This window comes from Lactuca serriola, chromosome 8 (assembly GCF_051521515.1).
Source record: "Lactuca serriola cultivar US96UC23 chromosome 8, Lser_US96UC23_V15, whole genome shotgun sequence".
NCBI lineage: Eukaryota > Viridiplantae > Streptophyta > Magnoliopsida > Asterales > Asteraceae > Lactuca > Lactuca serriola.
In genome coordinates this window covers 319,930,159-319,952,530 of record NC_136415.1, presented here as the reverse complement: position 1 = coordinate 319,952,530, position 22,372 = coordinate 319,930,159, and the positions used below count along the sequence as shown (strand labels likewise).

The following is a 22,372-nucleotide window of genomic DNA, read 5'->3' as shown; positions in this document are numbered from 1 at the left end:
TTCCTTATAATCCAAGTGTTCAAAATTGTGACACAATTATAATCTCTTGTGTCTACACCGTGTGATCTTTGTTTGGTTGCACTGTAGATTGAATTCCCAAATTATTTGCACCACTTTGTGTTTCTTAACTTGTCTATTTTTCTAAGAGATTACCTTATGTGCAACTTTCAAAGTGTATACTTCCTTATGCATGCACTTATGCTCTCATGGTTTTCAAGGTTCTTATTGTAATAGGGTTACCATTTAGACCTTTCCTGGCCCTAATAGTTTGGGTTTTCACACTACCTCTCCCTTTTATATCCAAAACAAGTAACTCATACGGACATCATTTTTTAGATATGGTTTCATAACAACAACACACTAACATTCAAATTTACAACATCTAAATCTTTTGGACTCCATGTTTAATTTGCCCTTAACATTCAAATTTACAACATCTAAATCTTTTGGACTCCATGATCATTAACATTGATTTGCCCTTAAATCTCTTTTAATAGTTTCATTAAATAGCCCACATACAACTCAAACTCAATATTTTTAGTATTACTCATGAGATTTGGCCTAAAAAACATTCATGTATAGTCAATACAATGTTACACCTTGTGTGTAATCAATACAAACACAAGATAACTTAGAAAATAGAGATACCTAGGAGGAGGAAGAAAACCACTAAGAGGGGTAGAAGAAAGTGATCAAGTCATGCTTTTTTATTCATTTGATGCTACATGGTGTTAAATAAAAACAAACAAAATGTTGGAGTTGATGTTTCCTGGAGTTTATTGAAACAAAATTGGAAACGGTTAAGGCTGTGACGTTGATGTAACTGAGTCGATGTGGATTTCAATGGAAGTTTGAACGACAACATCTAATGTTTGACGATAAGGTTATAAAGAGGTGAGGGTAGGTCGAGGGTTAGGGTGGGATTAGGTGGGATCCTAATGTTTTAATAACCGTATAAATATTAATATAAAAATACAAAATATACAAAATAAAATCGAATAAGGAGATTGTAGTCATTCTAATTCAGTATGAGAGTAAACCCAAAACAAAAAACCAAACCATATGAAGGGTCCGAGTTAAAAAAGCGATAAAAATTCACAAATACTGCTTATGATTTTAAAAGCATCCCCAAAATAGTCCTTATGAAACTTTTTTTCTTTCATCAATGGTCCCTTTCGACAAAACTTAGCACACCAATGATCCTTATGATGGATGTCGGTTTAAAGGAGTTTTTGGCTTGCCCCGTGTGCCTTGCACATGAGGGCATTTTGGACATTTCGTCTAAGGGTTTACATATGATTACTTGCTACCAGATGGTCCTTTGTGATTTCCTATTGAACCCACCGATTTGTTTAACTTCACACCAGATTCCAAAAATCAAAAATCAAAATGAAGAGTATTCTTCTTGTTATAGGTGGTTCATCTATATGAATCGCTCAATATGCCAATGATTTTGTAGTATTAAATCGTTTGATATATCCGGTTTTAGTGTTTTCTCCATTGATATCTTCTTGGTGTTCATGGCTCATATTCTAAATTTTTCTAAAATCCAAGCTCATAAAATCGATTGAATCTAGTTTGTGTCCTAAATGTGTTTTCGATTCCCTATGTTGAAGTGGTTTTTTGGATAATTTATAGTTGAAAATTATTTTGAGAATTTTTTGGCTCATCGATAATTTTGTGTTTCGACTATGTGTTGGTTGATATGAAATTATTAGCATTCAAAGAAATTTAAGATGACACTATTGTGATTGCATTTGCATTAGAAGATATTGTGTACCTTCTGCTTTGTTTATTTCTCGATCTTTATTTTTAACGATTTAAACCCTTTTCCACATTCTTTACAAAGTTTATCGAAAACATTAGACACAAGTTTTGTTTTTGGGGTGATGAAGATGGTGATCAGTGGAGTTGATGACGTGAGGTCTCATGTGACCCCCTACAAGATCTTGCATAATGGGAGCTCTTGTTGCATAATTTACACATGTGTTCTTCAATTTCTAACCAATCTCTTCAATTAAATTATGATTCAATATACGAGAATTGATATCATATTCAAGAACAGAAATAAGAACTCAAGATTTGAGAAACGAAAACTGTGAATTGAGGAAGTAACATGACTGAAAACTCAGATCGGGAGTGTGTATTCAAAAAGAGATATTTAAAGAGTGAATGTAGGTTTTGTTAAGAAAGTGTGTGTGTTCAAGAACTCAAGAACGTTTAATCAAATTTGGTAGGTTTTGTTAAGATGAAGAATATATTAGGTTTGGTAAATTTGGGTTAAATCTTCATGCTCATTTTTTTAACAAGCCATCCCCTTCACCGTCAAGAACACCCAATAACCAAAAAGATAAAAAAGAAAGAGAGAGAGAGAAAGAGAGAGAGAGTATATATCTTTGAAAGGTTACAAAAGAGAGAGAGAGAAAGAGAGAGGGCCCCATCGTTTAATAATGAAATAAAAGATGGGAAATATTACTTTCATGTTATATTTAATAGAAAAACTAATGGTGCTACTCATAAGGATTGATGGTGTGTTATGTTATGTCGAAAAGGGCAATTCATGCAAAAAAACGCTTCATAAAGACTATTTTGGAGACAATTTTAAGACCATAATGACCATTTATGAAATTTTGTCTAAAAAAGTTAAGGACCAAACATTCATATAACCCTAACCACAAGGACCATTCACGGAAGTGACTCTAAATTTATACTAGAGATTTCTTAATTACATAATTTTAAATGTTTAGTTTTCAAGATAAATGTTGATCCAAAATATGTCATTGTTATTTGCAATTTACGTTTTAATTTAATCAATTCATATACAACGACGAGTTTATATATAGAAAGATGTTGTTTGTTTTTAGTGATCAAATGTATGTATTCTATAGACCGCATCTACACAACTTTGTAGTAGAAGAGGTGAACCAAACGTCTACATTCTAAAAAATAATACTAATTATTTTTTAACGTCTGCAAATTGTTAAAATAAACTGATTTTTTTTAACTTAAAAGAGTTTTTCAATACGTTTATAGCTTATTATAATTAGTTAACAAATCTAATTAAATTTTATGTATTATTATATAAAACATAAAAATAAAATGGTACAAATTAACAGATATATTTGATAAAAACCAACAAGTTTTTATCGCAAAGTTATACATAAATATTGTAATTACACATTAAAGAATTTAATACATAAAATAGATGAAAATAAAAATTTGATTTTAATATGATAAATTTCAAAATTTTCATATTACTTTTATTCAAATCAATTAAAAACTTACCATAAATTTTTTTCAAGAAATGGATAACGTTGCATTAAATATTTTTTATAAAATTTGGCACAAAAAATATAAGACAATTTTTTGATGATTTTTTTATACCTATACAAACATCTCGGCCAACCATTATTGTAATTAAATTTTTATTAATAAATTCGTCATAAATGTCATGCTTGTTTCGTTGAACCTTTTTTTAAGTATTGTAACTTTTTTCCCAATTGTTTATCAAATATAAAGTTGGAATAATCTAAGTTTCAATTTCAAAAAAAAAATACAAAAACAAAAACAAAACAAAGATATATATATATATATATATATATATATATATATATATATATATATATATATATAGGTTACTATAATTTGCAATCAACTATTGAATATCAAGAACCCTAAAAGTATATTGCTATTTTCAAAATTAGGAAATGGATATTAGAAATTGATAAGTTATTAATTAACTTGATGATCGATTAGATCTTCTTAACAGGTAATGCGATGAAATAAAAACAGTAAATAACACAAGTATAGATCAAGATGTGTCGAATGATTAGATCAAACAATCCTCAGCAGAGCTCGACTAAGAACTTCCGCTATAGAGGATTTTAGGGTTACAAGAACGATAACAATAAACTTGCTGAATAATAACTCTCTGATCGTTCTATTCTATCGTTCTTTTTCTAGGAGCATGCAAGCACCTATATATAAACTAAACCCTACTAAACTCACGGATGGACATGCCCATACCAGAGATACATAATGGACTAGCTAACGAGCCCAATAGACGCAACATAATACAAAACACGACCCAACAATCTCCCCCTTTGCGTCAAATTGGAGCAAGACTACTTCTTCTTCTTGCTTGGGCCAGCAGCGGGAGCCTTCTTTACGGTATCAAACAGACGTGTGATAAGAGCAAGGATAGTCTGTCTGAACCGAATGTACCATTGAATCATATCATCAAAGTACTTGATATCATCCGCTGTGTTCTACTTGCATCTGTGGATGATCCCTAAAACGTGTTCCAAACATGCAGTGGTATAGAGATGTTTGTCTGCCAAGGCAAAAAGACATTTCTGTCCTTCGTTCCTGGTAAACATGACAGAGTTTCTCTTTGGGTCAATCTTCCCCATCTGCATCAGGTTGAGATCACTGGCAGAGCCAACATGAGATATTGTAGGTTTCTTCTTAAATACGCTCGCAATCTCCTGATCCATCAATGCAACTTCCATGATGTAGCACACGAGCATCCTCTTGAAATGGTCGATGATCGGACCGTATTCAGCTTCGTTGGTGAGGAGGATGTTGTGCAAGATAATCCAATCATGGGGATTAAGGTTGGGAAGATCTACAAGGGAAATAGCATGTTCGGTTTTGGCAGATCCCCGAAGTACCTTGAACCGAACGTTGATGAAGTTACCTTCACTGTACGGCTTCAAGACTCGAACGTTGACAATTTTTTGAGCGCTCCAAGTCTGATATTGGGGTTGAGCCACCTTCAGATAGAAATTGATTAAGTCCCGATCAACCTGTGGATGAGGATGAGTTAACTCTGCAACGTTGTCAAAGGCATGAAAAACAAACACCTTTCGGGTCAGTGGCATGTCGAACTGTGAGTCGACAGTATTGGAACGATCTAAAGAGATCACAGGTTCCAGCCACAAGATACTTGGTGTGTCAATGGCTTCTTTAATCATCCTCTCAAGAGTCCAGGAAGGAAACAAAGTTTTCCGGCTCTCAAGAAGGTCGTGGGCTTCCTTCTGTTTACGTTCGGCTTCATCAGCCTCTCTTGCCACACGAGCACTGATGTCAGCCTCATTGTTTCGACTTTGCCGCTTCAGAATGTCGGCAATTGTTTCTTTATCATCATATTCACTCTCCTCAGCAATCTTTTTGCCTTTGTCTTTCACACCGGAACCGGAGGCTTGGCCTACTGGAGGAGGTTCGGTTGTGTGTGTTGCTGTGAAAGTAGGAGGTAGTTGAGACATTGTTTCCTTCTCTCCCCCTTGTTTTGGAATGGACACGAAATCAAGGAGCCCTTCGATTTTGCTGAGTAGGGCAAGGGCGGGAGCGAGCTTCTCTGCAAGGGTACGACGTACTGAATAATTGATGATGGGGTCATGTGCTTCAAGGATGTTGGAGATAGCAGAGTGGACATCCGAAACACATGATTTAACCACCTCTCTTTCAGATCGAAGAGAGTCAATCTCCTATTGACAGTTGGAGAGTTGAGTACTCTTAACCTTCAGAGCGGTAGTCTTCCTTGCGAGAGCATCCATGAGAGAGTTCTCGGCAACTAAGTCTTCTTGAAGCTTGGAGAGACGCTCCTCAATGGTGGTTCTGAAAGCTGAGTTGTCGTCAGAAATTGTTTGACGAAGAGAAGCGAAGGACTTCAACTCAGTTGCGACTGATGTTGCCAGCTGGTGGACAATAGGTTCCAGCGTAGTCTTTGCGACATTGGCACTCTCATGTAAAGACTTCAACAGAGAACAAGCATAAGTAAATAGTTTATCGACTTTTTCGGTCGCAGCCTGACAGGATTTGGTGGAGGCATCTATGGCGGTGGTGGTTGAATCAAGTGAAGCTTGCTGAGCTTTGGAGAAAGTGTCAACAATTTTCTGAACTGCAGCTTCAGATAGGGATGATTGAGAAGTGGAAGAGGAGGCGATGAGTGAGTCAATTTTGTCATGGAGCTCCTGGAGATGCCTTTTGGTGATAGGAGCGTCATCATCGTCATCACTTTGCACTTGAAACGGGCTATAGTAGACCGAGTCAAAAGTCATATTCTCCCCGCCAAGGAGTGGTTCTTCTTCCTCTGATGCGTGACCAGGAGAAGATGGTGGTGGTGAAGCTGGTGGTTCGGTAGTATGGGTAGGTTCGGGTTGGGTTGTTTGTTCGGGTGTAGGTGTGGGTTCGGGTGCTGGGGTGGTTTCGGGTGTAGGTGTGGATTTTGGTGCGTCAGCATGAACCCCCGTATCAGATACGTTGGTTCTAACATCTGCAGTGGTGGTTGTGGTTGCTTCGGTGAATATTGGTGGTGGTATTGGGATAGATGTAGGTGGTATTTGAGTGGTGGAAGTTATGGGGGGAATAGAAAAAGGTATTGTGACCGGTGGAGAGGAGACAGGAGAAGTAGAGACATGAACTTCAGGGGTTGGAGATCGTGGTGGAGTGTTGCCACGTTGAGATCCATCCGAATCAGAGCCTTCGTCCTCAGATTCGCTTGAGGAGGAAGCGATAATCAACTTTCGTCGCGGTTGGGTTTTTCTCCTCTTCTGCGGTGGAGATTGAGCAACTCTGGTAGTTTTCCTCTTCTTGGGAGATGGGCCTTTCGCCCCCTTGGCCACCTGTTTTCCCTTATCAGCCTTCTTGCCTCTTGGAGCAGGCTTGTCGGCGTCATGAATTGATTTCAGCATCTCTGGAGTAAGATCCCTCGGACCAGAACGTCTGAACGCCTTATACGTTTGAATGATCATGCTGTCAGCTGGAACATCACCATACATCGTTTCCGGGATAGACCCATTGAATGGAAACTTAGAAGCATCCGACACAATGATCTTCGTGGTATGGAAGGTACCAATCGAAGACATTGGAGCACCAGCAACAATGGTCCAGAACCGAGCATACGAGATCTCTGAGTGTCTGGAAGTGGAGGAGAGACTCTGAATGAGTTGTTGCCACAGAACTGACCCGTAGTCCATGTTGATGCCATTGTAGATCCCATACATGATGGAGAGAAATAAACAAATGGCTCCATCAGACCCGGCACTTAGTTCAGATAAACCCTTGAACAAAACAGTAAACATCCCATTCCACTGTGGAGGTAGGCACGACTTCTTGAATTTCGTCACCGTAGTAAGCACCTCCGTGTATCCCATGTTGTAGAACATGTTGAAAAGATGACCCATGGGGATTGATTCCGGATTGACCCTGGAAGAATCCGCGTCAAACCCTAACAACGAGCAAAACCGCTGCTTTGAAATCGACGCCTTGTGCTGAAAGACATCGAAGAAGATTCTGTCGACGACCTTGTCGTAGTGAGCGGTGGCAAAGATTTGTGACAGGAATTCCATTGGAACTGTTTCAGCCCTGGTAAGTGCAGGAGCGATTGGAGAAAATTTCAGGCATTTGATGATGGGGAACATGAATGTGTCATACGAATGAGGAGTAAAATCGATGATCAAGCTTTGCTGTGGGCGAATGGGCAAGATGTGGGATGTTGCGTGAACTGAAGAAAAATCTGCCATTGTTTTGAAGAAAGTGGAAGAGATGATGAACAGTGAAGGTTGAAGGATTTCTGGCTCTTTGGAAATATAGGCACGGAAAAGAGGTAAATGGTGGTTTACACTGCCTTTTATAGTGAGGGTAAAGGAGAGAGAAAAATCTTTCCAAATCTTCGATCGAAAAACGAAGAGTTTTCGGAAGTGACTGACGCGTGACAGTTGGCGCTGGCGATGATCACATATGAGAGAGAGTGTCAGTCCCTAATTACACGCCTTCCCATCAGGCGCCGTTTGGAGATGAAACGGTTCCTATTCACACGCTTTCCCTCTAGCACCATTTGAAATCAAATCGATTGGACTCCCGCCAGAGTCATCATGTTGTCATCTTATCCCTTTAAATTGTAACGCATCTTTAAAAATTCTCCCATGTGGATTAAAATTCACCACAATCTTTTATAACAACCAAGCCAATTAAAACTCCTTGAAATGAATGAAACCAGAATTTTTGAAAATCAAAAGGATTTTCGTGCTGAGGTGTGTAAAGAATAAAAAGAAATAAAACAACACTTTTTGAGGGATTTTGTGATGTCAATAATGACACGAAACAAAAGATCCCGGGCACGAATCTCTTCCTTCAAAGTCAAGAGAGACTTTAAAGTGTTTGTGTGGTTTCCCGTTGAATAACGATCAGACACTTATTAAGAAGTGTTGAAAGGCTTCTTTTAATTTAGGCTTATGAGGGTGGTTTTCGCTTCGATTCAAAATTTCTAAGCTTGATATAAGACATAAATCGAACGAAGTACTTGTGAGACCAGGGTAGTCTGTTGAACAAGTAGGTTGAAGATAATTTAATTTGGCTATGAAATGTATAAAATCTCAACAAAAATTAAAACTGGATCCCAAGGGAAGAAATGTTATAGGTGTTAACAATTTCATAGGAATCACTCAAAAGAAAAATAGAGATTTCATGTTGTACGTTCATCAATTCATTAGTGAAATCTTGAGAAAATTAATTGTTCACCATCAATTTGTATTGGGTATTGAATTTTGGGTTTCACTTAGCGCGTAGTGGCACGACACTAAGATCATAAACGCAGAAATTGTGTAACCATAAACCTCAGTGGTAAGGTCTGAGAGTCTCAAGGGTTACGTTTGTGAAACGAGTGAGATGGAGAAAAATGATGTAGATGTTATAAAGAAACCAAAGTACCTCTGCTATAAAAATAGGGACCAAGCAGACAACTCTTATCTCATGTGAGAAGAGAGTTAGGTAGCTCATGATTAGAATAATTATGAGAGCCTAATTGGGAAGACAAGGTTTGTTTGTACCAAGTCAGTAAAGCTATTATTCGGAATCAGATGAGGCTTTGGACACATACAGCAGCATGCTTCTAGGGACACTTAGCTAGTGAAATAATTTACCCAAAACGAGACATAAAAATAAAATAAAAAAATAAGAGCCAATAAAAAAATTGTTTTGGAGTTTTTGAATTTATAAAAAAATTAATTAAAAAAATGTTTGTACCAGGTTTTTGGAAGTTTTGATAAAAAAAAATAAGACAAAAAAAATTATACAAAAAAAAAAGTTGGAACCGAACCCGAGCGTTCGGTTTATTTCGGTTGAGAAAACTTTGGAACCGAACCCGAGCGTTCGGTCTATTTCGGGTGAGAAATATTTTGTAACCAAACCTGAGCGTTCGGTCTATTTCGGTTGCCAAAAAAAATTAGATTGAAAAGGAGAAGAATTTTGACAATAAGATAAATGAATTAAGAAAAATGATACAAAAGATTTACAACCATAGAAACTACCTTTGAGTGATCGGCGAAAATCAGATGATACAACCGAACTCGAGCGTTCGGTTCATTTCGGTACATGAGCACAAGACCCGAACCCGAACGTTCGGTCTATTTCGCTTCTTACTTTTGATCTTGAGAGGTAATTTTTGATATTGACTCCGATTCCATCATACCTAGCCCTTGTAGTATTTTGTTGAAAGATGCTTCAAGAAGATCTTTGGTGAAGATGTCAGCCAGTTGATCAGTGGTTCGAACAAAGTGAATTTCGACATTCCCATCTTCCACATGATCCTTAATTAAGTGATACCTCAGTGTTATGTGCTTAGTCTTGGAGTGTTGCACTGGGTTATGACAGATCCTAATTGCACTTTCAGAGTCGCAATATAGTGGGATCTTTTTCATATTGAGTCCATAGTCCCGGAGCTGGCTTTGGATCCAAATCACTTGAGATGTACAGGAGGCGGTTGCGATGTATTCTGCTTTAGTGGTAGACAGAGATACACAGGTCTGTTTCTTTGATTGCCAACTAACCAACTTCCCGTCAAGGAATTGGCAGCCTCCAGTGGTGCTTTTCCTGTCTAGTCCACAACCTCCAAGGTCTGCATCTAAATAGGCTTGAACGAAGAAACCTAAGTTGGATGGATACCATAAGCCGAGAGAGGTAGTTCACTTGAGATACCAGAGTATGTTCTTCACTGCAAGCATGTGAGGTTCACGAGGATTTGCCTGAAATCTAGCACAGTAACAAACAGAAAACATTATATCAGGCCTGCTAGCAGTAAGGTACATTAAAGAACCGATCATTTGGCGATATAGCGTAATATCGACTGCTGGCTTATCCAAGGATGGAGTGAGCTTGGTGACGAACGCCATTGGAACTTTAACCTTTGAGTCTCCCATCATGCCGAATTTCGCAAGGAGAGTCTTGGTGTAAGCTTCCTGGTTAATAAAGATGCCTTCGGGTCCCTGTCTAATATTTAAACCAAGAAAAAAGCTAATCGGACCCATTGAGCTCATTTCAAATTTAGTCTCCATCAACTTTCTGAATTCATCCGTTAAGCTAGGATTCGTTGAGCCATAGATGATATCATCGACATAGATTTGAACAATCATAAGGTGGTTACCTTCCTTCTTACGAAAGAAGGTTGGGTCAACCGAACCTTGTTTGAATTTGGACATCTTTAAAAACTTGGTTAGCGTTTCATACCAGGCCCTCGGTGCTTGTTTCAGTCCATATACCGCTTTGTCCAGAATATAACAGTGATTGGAAATTTTTCATTGACGAATCCAGGAGGTTGCTCCACGTACACCGTTTCTTCGAGTTCTCCATTTAGAAATGCACACTTTACGTCCATTTGGTAGACCTCAAAGTTCTTTTGTGCAGCATAGGCAAGAAATATTCGAACAGATTCCAGCCTAGCCACAGGAGCAAAAGTTTCCTCATTGTCGATTCCTTCCTCCTGGTAGTATCCTTTCACCACTAGACGAGCTTTGTTTCTTATCACATTGCCTTCCTTGTCCATCTTATTTCTAAAGACCCATTTGAGACCAACAACCGAGGCATCTTGAGGAGTTGGAATGAGGTGCCAAACTTTATTTCTTTCGAATTCATTAAGTTCGTCTTGCATAGCTTGAACCCAATCGGAGTGATCAAGAGCAGTTTTAACTGTCTTTGGTTCAACTTTTGAGACGAAGGAGTTAAACATACAGAACTCTACTTTTGAAAATAAGGAAGTTTGCTTTGCCTTTAGTTGAGATCGGGTCAGGACCTTTTCAGAGACATTACCGACAACCTGTGAAATAGGATGATCTCTGGTCCATTTGACAAGATGAGGGTAATTTGGATCATAGGATGGATCCAATTCAGCATTTACCATCTCTTCTAGTTCAGATTGACTATCATCGTCATAAGACATATCAGCATTCTCCCCCTCGACAGATGAGCTTTCAGGTGAATCTTGACTTTCTGGAGCTACAGGAGTTTTGGGTGGTGTTGAGCTTTCGGGTGTTGCAGTACCTTTGGGTGTTTTTGAGCTTTCGGGTACCACAGGACTTTTGGATGTAGATTGGCTTTCAGGAGCAGCTGAAGAATAGTTCTTCCCCTCAACATGTGAGCCCGGCTGTGTTGAAGAAGGTTGATCCTCCCCCTCAACTGAAGCACCGTGTTGTGCCGGGTCGTCTGGACTTGATCCTCCTTCATTCATTTGCTTGGCAGCATCTTCGATGAGTTGCTTTAGATGATCTACTTTGTTGTCTGCTGCACTAGCTTCCGAGAGAGTAGCCTTCTCTGGTTCATTGAATAACTCAACAAACTTCTCAAACAGATTTGCAATCGAGGCTGTGACTTGGCCTGTTCGAGAAAAAAATTCTCCAACTGTGTCTTCACTGGCCTTTAGCTTTTTGACATAGCTATCATCAAAAGTCACATAATAAGTTTCTTCTATCTTCCTCAAACGCTTTTTTAATACTCGATAGGCTTTCGAAGTGAGAGAATATCCCAGGAAAATCCCTTCATCGGCTTTGACGTCGAACTTGTTACGATGTTCTTTAGAGTTGAAGATGAAAGACCGTGAGCCGAATACGTGGAAGAATTTGACATTTGTCTTCCTGTTGTTGATGATCTCATAAGGAGTGAGATTAAAGTGTTTATTGAGATAGGACCTATTCTGCGTAAAACATGCTACAGCAATAGCATCAGCCCAAAAGTATAAAGGTAAAGAAGCAAAACTTAGCATGGTTCGGGCCGCCTCACACAAAGATCGCTTTCGTCTTTCGACAATCCCGTTTTGTTGAGGGGTGTAGGGAGCTGAGAAGTTGTGACTGTTTCCTTTTTCTGCCAAGAAGTCTTCGAATTCTTTATTTTTGAACTCCAGCCCATTGTCGCTCCTGATGTTGCGAACGACTTTCATCAGCTGTACTTCAACCTGCTTGATAAACATCTTTAGCTTGAGAGTTGCTTCAGATTTGTGCTTCAGAAAGAACACCCATGTAAAACGTGAAAAGTCATCAACAATGACAAGAATATACTTGCTTCCGCAGATGCTTTCGATAGATGATGGACCACACAAGTCAATGTGAATTAACTCTAGTGGTTCAACAACTTTAGTGTTTACAATCGATGGGTGACTTTGACGACTCTGCTTCCCCATGTCACACGCAGCACATAAATGTTCGCGATCGAACTTGAGCAACGGAAGACCTCTAACATGACCTCCTGTGACAAGTTTGTTGATATCCTTGAAGTTGAGATGAGAGAGCCTTTGGTGCCACAGGCAGCTTTCGTCAGATTGTGCTTTGGACAAAAGGCAGATAGCTGGATTTCCTTTGATAGGTTTGAGATGAAGAGGAAACATTTCACCTTTGCGCTCCGATTTGAGAATCACTCTTTTTGTTTTCTTCTCTATTATTTCCGAACCCTCATCGTCAAATGAGACCTTGAGACCGGTACCTCCAACGAGCTGAGATACACTGATGAGGTTGTGATGTAGTCCTTCAACGTATGCAACCTTTCTAATCGTGAAATCTCCATTTGTTATCATTCCATAACCTTTGATCGTGCCGAATGAGTTGTTCCCGAACTTGACATTTCCCCCGTTTGAAAGAGACCGAAATTCCCTCAGCTCTTCCTTCCTTCCTGTCATGTGACGTGAGCAGCCACTGTCAATATACCATTCTTCGTCAAACTGCTCGTCACTGATAACTTGCAAAAATTAAGCAGATTTAGGAACCCAAAGTTTCTTGGGTCCACGTGATCCTTTCACAGGAACATGAATAGTAAGAGAGATGTCAACAAGATATGTTCTTTTTATTAGAGTTGTTTCATCTTTCTTTTTAATGGTGAAAACCTTAATTTTGTTGAGATTTGTTACAGTCGGTTTGGATTCAGGTTTAGGCATTTGGACTTTGGAATGATTTTGATCAGTCTTGACTGAGGAAACCTTCGATTTTCCTCTCAAATCTGTTGAAGATTTTGGATTTTGAGTATGAACAGAATTGGATTTAGAATGAGGTTGAGAGGAATTAAAAGAATTAGAACGAGAGAAGTTAGACTGAGAAGTTTTATTGACTTGAGGTCTTGAGTGACACTTTTGTTTTTGGTCATTTGTGGGACCGAATCTCGAACTTTGGTCGCTTTTGCTCTTGGAACCGAACTTATGCTTTCGGTAGCTGGTGTTCTCTGAACCGAACCTTTCCCTTCGGTTGTAATGATCCTCAGAACCGAACCTTTCCTTTCGGTTATTATTACTTTCTTGCTGCCTAACAGCACTTTTCTCTGACTTTGAATTTCTGTCATCATAAGAGAAATGGGCGTTTTGAGATCGCCAAAAATGTTTTCGTTCAGAGAGATTTTTCTTGTATCTCTGATTCCTTTGCTGTTTTTGATCCTTCATTTGCTTCGGCTGTCAATGGATATTGGCTTTTTGCTTTTGCTTCTTGTCAGCCGGTTCACTTTGAACTTGGCACGTCGAAGTTGTCAGGCTTGTTTAGTGGCTCTGGTACATATCTGCCTTTGGTTTTCCAGGACGTCCGCTCTGACAGACCAACGGTTTCGTCAGCATTATCAATAGGGGCGGACCAGAAGAACTCATCACAACCATCAGCATTATCTTCATTTACAATGGTTGTGAGTTCGGCTGTCTGATGTTCGGTTACTCCTGTGACCTTATACACCTCATTTGGAGTCGTCCTGACCTTTTGGTATACAACAGCCTTTTCTTCAAGGATCGGGGACTTTTGTTGGGACAGACGAGCAAACTCCACAAAATTTTCTGAAATAAGATTTTTGTGGTTTTCGGGTTCGCTCTTGACAAACTCAGAACAGTCAACTTCATCCTCTACAGAAATTTCACTCATATCATCATCCTCATTAAGCTCAGATGCATTTTCAACATCAATTTTGTTTTCTGAGCTCAAGTTGGCATTCAATGAGTCAAACTTTTGTATGGTTTCGGTCCTTAGTTTCAGTTTATCATTTTCATCCAAAAGATTTTTCAGCATGTCCTTATGGTCCTTGGACTTTATGAAAGATTCTATTTTGTCTAGACCATACATATAAGTCGGATTTACATCCTCAGACGAAACTACACTTTCGCAATTATATATTCAACGTCGATTTCATCTTCCTTAAACTCAAGGAAGGGCAAAATCATGCGATGAATTTTCTGTCCTATTTCACAGTTAAGATGAAGTTGAGTGATGTTAGAATAAAGACGCTTAGCAATCAAACAAAACACATTTCTTTGTTTCAAAAGTTTCAAATTGTCTCTTTGTAAATAAATGTTTTCGTCTTTGGATTTGATCAACTCCGACTCCTTCAGCTCTATCCACATCCTCCGTTCCTCACTCTTTGAAGACACCCTGCTTATTTGGTCAGTTAGGTTAGAATTGGTGACCCGTGTTTGAGTTAAACTGCTGTCTAGATGAGAGATTCTTGAATTTACATTTTTTAATTCTTTTTCATATGAATTTTGTGGGACTTTGAATGAAACAAAAATGGATTGTATCTTCTTGATTAATTCATCAAGCTCATTAAACTGCATGCTGAGAGGTTTTGCTGTGAAGCACAAGTCCTCTCGCTCCTTCGTGTCTTCATTCCCACCGTCTGTGTTGTATCCCCTCATTTGAGATACATCCGACACAATCAAACACTTTCCACCGCTTCCTTCACCTTTCGCAACGTAACCCTTTCCATGAGATGGCTTTCTGACTTCATCATCCTCAGAGTCGGTTGACCAGACCTCCACACCACCGAACTCATCATCCGCTACCAAACCCTGCACAATTAAAGCATTCATAGAAGGGTTAGTAGTAGTTTTCTTTCTCTTGATCTCTTCCAGCTTTTTCATCAACACAACTTCTTCATCTTTTTCTTCATCCTTTTCTGCTATTTTCTTTAGGACACAGTCTTCGGCATAGTGGTTCTTTCCTCCACTGTAGTAGCAGTTCACACCTGAATCTCCTTCAGCTTTCGGCTCTTTCTTTGGTTCTTCTGCCTTCGGTTCCTCCCTCACCTTTTTAGAACTATAGCTTCCCTGCCAATTTCTGTTCTTATTGGTAGGAAACCTTTTCTTAATAAACCTCTTTGGATTTGACACCATCATTGCATAATCTTCAGAGGTAAGGTCATAGTCTTCTAAGTTAAGATCTTCATCTTCTACCACACTTTTTCTTTTAGACAGAAGGGCCAAGGAACCCAAGCTTGAAACCACATTTTTCTCCTGCAAGACAATCTTTTCTTGGGATTTCAAAATCCTTACCAGTTTAGCCAATGAATATGATTTGAATTGCTCATGAGCTTTAACAGTGGACACAACCGCTCTCCACTAAGATCTAAGACCATTCAAAAACGTAACTTTTTGTTCAATCAACTTCCTTTCAATATCGTGTTTAATCATCTTACTGAGAAGATGATTGAAACGATCGAATGTCTGAGTAACAGTTTCCTCGGGATTCTGCATAAATTCGCCAAACTCTGATAAAAGTAAGGTCTGAATGGAATGCTCCAGATCTTCGTCTGTGGAATATAACTCTCGCAGCCTATCCCATATTTCTTTGGCAGTGCTGCATGAACTTACTAGCCTGAAAGTATCTGATTGAAGAGCGAATCTGATTAGTCTCAATGCTTTAATATTGCACTGAAACTTATCCTTTTCGTCTTGAGCAATATCTTTTACGTCCTTCAACAGATCATTATACTCTTTCTGAGTTTTAATGATTTTAGACGTTGCTGAATGAGCGAATGGTCCAGACACGATTGCTTCCCAAATAAGATATCCATCGTCTTCAGATCCAATGACATAATCTTCAAAGTGATGTGCCCAGACTTCGTAATCCTGGGTGTAAAGAATGGGAATCTTTTTCGTTGATCCAATGCTGTTTGAGATGTTTATGGGATTTGATTATGACTCGTCCATTCTTGATCGTATAACCTGTTTGAAAGATCAGACTTGTAATATATAAGATTAGGGCAAAACAAATAAATGTTGGGTTACGTCAATTATGGGATAACGGCTCAATAAATATTAGTTAATGCGGAATAACCCTAATCACAACCTTTTTCACAGAAAAGACGTGTATGAATTACACAGCCTCCTGCTCTGATACCAATTGATAAGTTATTAATTAACTTGATAATCGATTAGATCTTCTTAACAGGTAATGCGATAAAATAAAAACAGTAAATAACACAAGTATAGATCAAGATGTGTCGAATGATTAGATCAAACAATCCTCAGCAAAGCTCGACTAAGAACTTCTGTTGTAGAGGATTTTAGGGTTACAAGAACGATAACAATAAACTTGTTGAATAATAACTCTCTGATCGTTCTATTCTATCATTCTTTTTCTAGGAGCATGGAAGCACCTATATATAAACTAAGCCCTACTAAACTCACGGATGGACAAGCCCATACCGGAGATACATAATGGACTAGCTAATTAGCCCAATAGACGCAATACATAATACAAAACACGACCCAACAGAAGTTGCATACCTTTAGTTTATTATAGCAAGTAAACTAATATTCCTTCTTGATTAGTCTTTAGAAAGCAAGCATCAGAAGTCTCGCGCCTTTAATGGCTTACACCCAAATACTAGCAATTCGAAGCTCAAGAGGAGAGATGAGAAGGAAGGAATTTTTGGCTCTAAGCTCTTAGAGAAGGGATAGTCGAATATATGAATCTCATAAGGGTTTATGTAGGTGAGTAATGAAGCTAGGATAAGGCAAATTTTATTAGATAACCCTTATCCCTTTTCTTGTTCTCTAAGGCATTCTAAGCTTCTAAAGCCCAAGAAAAGCTCTAGAATCCTCCTCTAGAACCGTCTCTCTCTTTGGATGTTCTAGAATTGGTCAATGATCAACTTTTGAGCATTGTGACATTTAGTCCTTCTACTTTTAATTAATCAAATTAATCCCAAAATTAATTCCAGATAATTTTTGATTAATTCTTAATTAAACAATACTATTTCAAATTAATATATAAATATAATAATGTATTAATAAATCATTGTTTTTATTTCTAACTAATTTATTAATCATATAAAAAATTAATAAATCAATTTCTCTCTATAAAAAGCATTCCAGTTAATTACTAGGCTTGAGGGAAACCCAAAAAGACTTTGATAATAATTCAAGATTATACTAATTTAGTTATTGGCATAGACACTTAATCAAACAGTCTCCCACTTAGATACTTCTAAAACTAAATTACATGTATAACTTCTTACTGAAACAACAGAAGGTGCTTTCCAAAGCAACTACTGAACTCTGATCCGATCAGATATTTGTCCTTAGATAAGTGATCAAACATTCTTTTGGTCTACAAGATATCGTATGGATATGACCCATGAATTAGAATCAATGTCATTGTCCAAAATTTTGTTTCCCAATTTCTTGATTTTTGATGACCTCACAAGACTTCTAATTGAACACATCAATTTAGTCCATGTTGGACCCAACACTATAAGTCAACACCAAATCATCGAGGGGCCCAAAGATATCTCTTTTCCCATCAGGGGAAAAGGTAAGAATAAAAATTTGGCTCGTATGCTTGTATCTTTTACTCGCTAAAATGTACATGACACTACTTTTATAACATCAATTTGCTGATGCGGTTTCACAATACCAATGTACAACCGACTAGTAAATTACAACTCATATATCTCCCTCTTAAGAATATAAGTTATTATCATCTTAGAATTCCTCGTGATATAATACATGAAGTAATTCTATGAGAGTGGGTTTATCCAATACTCAAATCTCCATTTTATAAGTACTTATGAGTGTTGTATCAACACAATTGCCATGTCTAAAATATTTATACAATCTACAATCCAATTCATGACAATCTTCATTCACTACTTAGTTCCTAAAGTATGAGCGACCGTGGAGCTTCGAATCATCTAATTAATTAGGAAGTAAAACATGCAAAATGAAATACAAGAATAAATAATTGACAAAGACAGTAAACAAACTCATAAATAATCTTTATTATTAAATCACCAAAATCAATTACTTTTATTCTGTTACAAGTTTCAAACTAATCATCTAACTACTAAAACTAATGTCATCTCTCAAACCAATGCTCGTAGTATGTTCACTATGTTAACCCTACCCACAGCCTTTGTGAGAGCATATGCAGGATTGTCTTCTGACGAAACTCTCTTTACTATGAGATGACCTTATTCAACTCTATGTATGATATAATGGTACTTTCTCTCAATATGAATTGATTTACCATGTTCTCTAGGTTCTTTGCTCAAAGAAACTGCTCCTTCATTATCGCAGAAAATTTCCATTAGCTCCTAAATGGTCGAAACTACTTCGAGATCACCGATGATTTTCTTCTGCCAAGCCGCTTCCTTTGATGCTTCACTCGCTACTATGTACTCCGATTCACAAATAGAATCAGACAACGTGTCCTGCTTGGAACTTTTCTAAGTGACTGCTCTTCTATTTACTAGAAACACCTAGCCAGATTGAGAACGAAGATTGTCTTTACATGTATGAAAACTGGCGTCACTAAACCTACTTACTCTAAATGTATCACTGCCACCAAGGAATAGAATGAGATCCTTTGTCCTACGCAAATACTTGAGAATGTTAATCATTGTTGTTCAATGAGCTCCACTAGGATTTCCCTGAAAGCGATTGACCATGCTTAAAGCAAAATACACATCAGGGTGAGTATATGTTATACCGTGCATGATCGATCCTACAACCGAAGCGTATGAAGCTCAACTCATTTCCCGTATCTCTTCATTTGTAATCGGGCTTTGAGTCTTACTTAACTTGGCAGTACTTTGAATATGTAGCTTTTTTTTCTTGGAATTTTCCATACTAAAACGTTTTAGTACCTTATCCAAATATGTACTTTAAATAAGACCAATTAGTCATTTCTTTCTATCCCTTAAGATTCTTATCCCAAGAATATAGGTTACCTCTCGTAGATCCTGCATAGCAAAACACTTTCCAAGCTGAGACTTAACATATTGCAAAGTTTGAATGTCGTTTCCTATAAGTGAAAGGCCTAGTATGCTCAAGAGTCATATTAAAGTGATACTGCTAAATAACATATGATACTAATGGGTCACATTAACAACAACTTGATACAATTGATTTTGATTTTAATAAATATTCAATAAAACTCTTATAATTAAATTGGAAATTATTTATTTCATAGAAATAATAAATTCCATTAGCAAGTAACTTAATACATATCATATGGTATGATTTGTAAGTCATGTACAAACTTTTGCACTAGTTGAATCCTTTTGGTTTTCTCCTAAAAGACAAGGTTTATATTATATAAAAAAGTTTATAAAAGTTTGACTTTCTTTCTTCTTCTTTATTGAATTTCGAGATATGCATAAAAAGAAGAAGTGTATTACTTGTCCAATCATGCTTTAAAGACATGGGAGATATACTTATTGTTAGGAAAATATAACCCAAAATTGTACGAAAGAACAAAAGAAAAAAGTTCTATACTGAGGCATGTTTTTAACACAGTTTCCTTAAAACAAATTCGCCCTATATGGGTGTTTGCTTCCTAGGATAGAACAGTGGAAATCAATTCTTCTAGATTTCCTGAACCGTCACTTGGCCCGGAATATACCTTGGTTGCAGCAAGAGAGAAAAGATGAAGCAGAAGCGTAAGAGAGGAAGAGATTGATTTTGTTTCATTCGGTGTGTTTAATCAGTCACATAGGGATTGTATATATACTATCCAATTGTAACCGATGTCATTAAAACGAAATCGTAACTGTCACAATTAAATAAGAAAATTAATCAAAGAATCAAAACTGAAATCTATGATTAATAGCTCTTAATTCGTTTTTGTAACAGTTAACCAAATATAAAAAATGCAAAAAAAGGTCCTTGAACTTTTTCGGTCGACCGGTAGTGCATTCGTGTCCGTAGGATGCGCACTCGCACACAAGTTTAGTGACCTGAAGCTAATTTGGATCGCATTTTCACCCCCCCCTTGTGTGCGCGCGCAAGAGAGAGCCTTGGTTCTAATTAGTCTTACAAATGTAGCTAGTCTTTTTAGTTATAAACCAATTTTCTTTTCCTTCTTCCACCAATGTGGGATGAGTTTTAAAAACCCACTTGACTCCTTTATCTTCTCTTCAATTGCCTTACTTTGACAAGCAATTTCTCATTCATTTTTAATCCGTTTTGGATGTGTGATATATCGAAACGTAGATATCACGGAGGAGAACACAAATATATAATCAATAACTCGTTTTGATTATATTTAGAGTATTCAATTTGTGCTCAAAAATGGAAAAAAATCCATTTTTGGAAATTAATGCTATTAATTTTCCAACAATCCCCCACATGAATGAAAATTGCTTCAGCACCCGCAATTGCTAGCTGCTTTAGGTAAAATCTAACAGTTGAATCATGCACAGGATAGGTAGGTTTGAACCTTTGAACCTTCCCTTAAGATACATATTTATTTTACTAGAGGACCAGTAGACTCGATGTCCTTGAACTGTTCTGCCATTTGTGTAAATAATCAATACATGTCTCACATAATTCTTGCTAACCTAGTTAGGTTCTCATTGATGTGTCCATTTTGGTCGTGGACACATGCCTGGTTCTGAAAGAGCTCTTAGGAACTTTCCCATTCAATTCCCTTTGAAGCGACCCCACTTCTCTCTCACATAGGTGATTATAACATAATCATTAAAAGCTAAAGCTTGATGATTTCCAACTTATCACCAACTACTATAAGCTTAACCTGCATCACTGTTATTTATAGGAATGGGTTGGGGTTGACCCTCACAATGATCCACATATGTTATATGCAAGTAGGTTGTCCCATTGAACCTAGATCTTGGGATCTCCAGTCAACTAGGTTGGGTTTTCCTTCACAATAACTTATTCGTTCATAGGATTTAATCCCATTCGTTTTGACGACTTTGCAACTAACTCCCTATTTAACCCTTTAGTTAGCGGATCCGCAATGTTATCCTTGGACCTTATGTAGTCAATTGAGATAACTCCAGTTGAGAGTAGTTGTCGAATGGTGGTGTGTCTTCGACGAATAGCACTTTACGCATGTCCAATTGCTGATTGACTATCGCAATGGATTGAGATTGTAGAAACTGGTTTAGGCCATCCTGGTATATCTTCCAGAAATTGTCTTAGCCATTTAGCTTCTTCTCTATATTTATCAAGTGCTAAAATTTTCGATTCCATGGTGGATCTAGCTATAACTGTTTGTTGTGAAGATTTCCATGATATAGTTCCACCTCCAAGTGTGAACAAAAACCCACTGGTTGACTTGGAATCTTTAATATCAGATATCCAATTGGCATCATTATACCCTTCTATGACCGCATCATATCTTGCATAGTGCAACCCGTAATTGCGAGTGTACCTTAAGTATTCTAATACTCTTTTAATACTCTTCCAATGTTCATCACTCAAATTATTGGTATATCTACTTAGTCTGCTTCTTGCAAAAGCTAAGTCAGGTCTGGTACAACTCATAAGATACATTAGACTACCAGTAATTCTTGCATATTCGACTTGTGCAACTCCTTCACCTCTATTTTTACTTAGATGATGACTTTTATCAATTGGTTTCCTAGCGACAGTAGTATCACCGGAGTTGAACTTCTCAAGAATTTTATCCACATAATGGGTTTGATTTAATATAAGTCCATTTACAGTCCTTGTGATCTTCACATCAAGGATGACGTCTGCCAAACTCATATCTTTCATGTCAAATCTTTCCTTTATCATGTCCTTTGTTGATTGAACCATTTTATTGTTGCTACCAACAATAAGCGTATCATCAACATAAAGGCACAAGATAACATAACCCTCACTTGTTTTTTTAACATAAACACACTTGTCTCATTCATTAATTTTGTATCCATTTTTTAACATCACATGGTCAAACTTTTGATGCCATTTTTTTGGTGCATGTTTCAACCCATACAATGACTTCACTAGTTTGCAAACCTTTGATTCTTGTCCTGGGGCAACATACCCTTCTAGTTATTCCATGTAGATTTCTTCTTCTAAATCCCCATTTAGAAAAGTTGTTTTAACATCTAT

At 37.5% G+C, this 22,372-nt stretch overlaps 1 pseudogene; it reads right to left on the bottom strand.

The window, feature by feature from the left end:
• Nucleotides 1-21,358: 21,358 nt before the first annotated feature.
• On the bottom strand, nucleotides 21,359-22,075 carry LOC145068261 (secreted RxLR effector protein 161 pseudogene; annotated as a pseudogene).
• Between the last annotated feature and the right edge of the window lie 297 nt (nucleotides 22,076-22,372).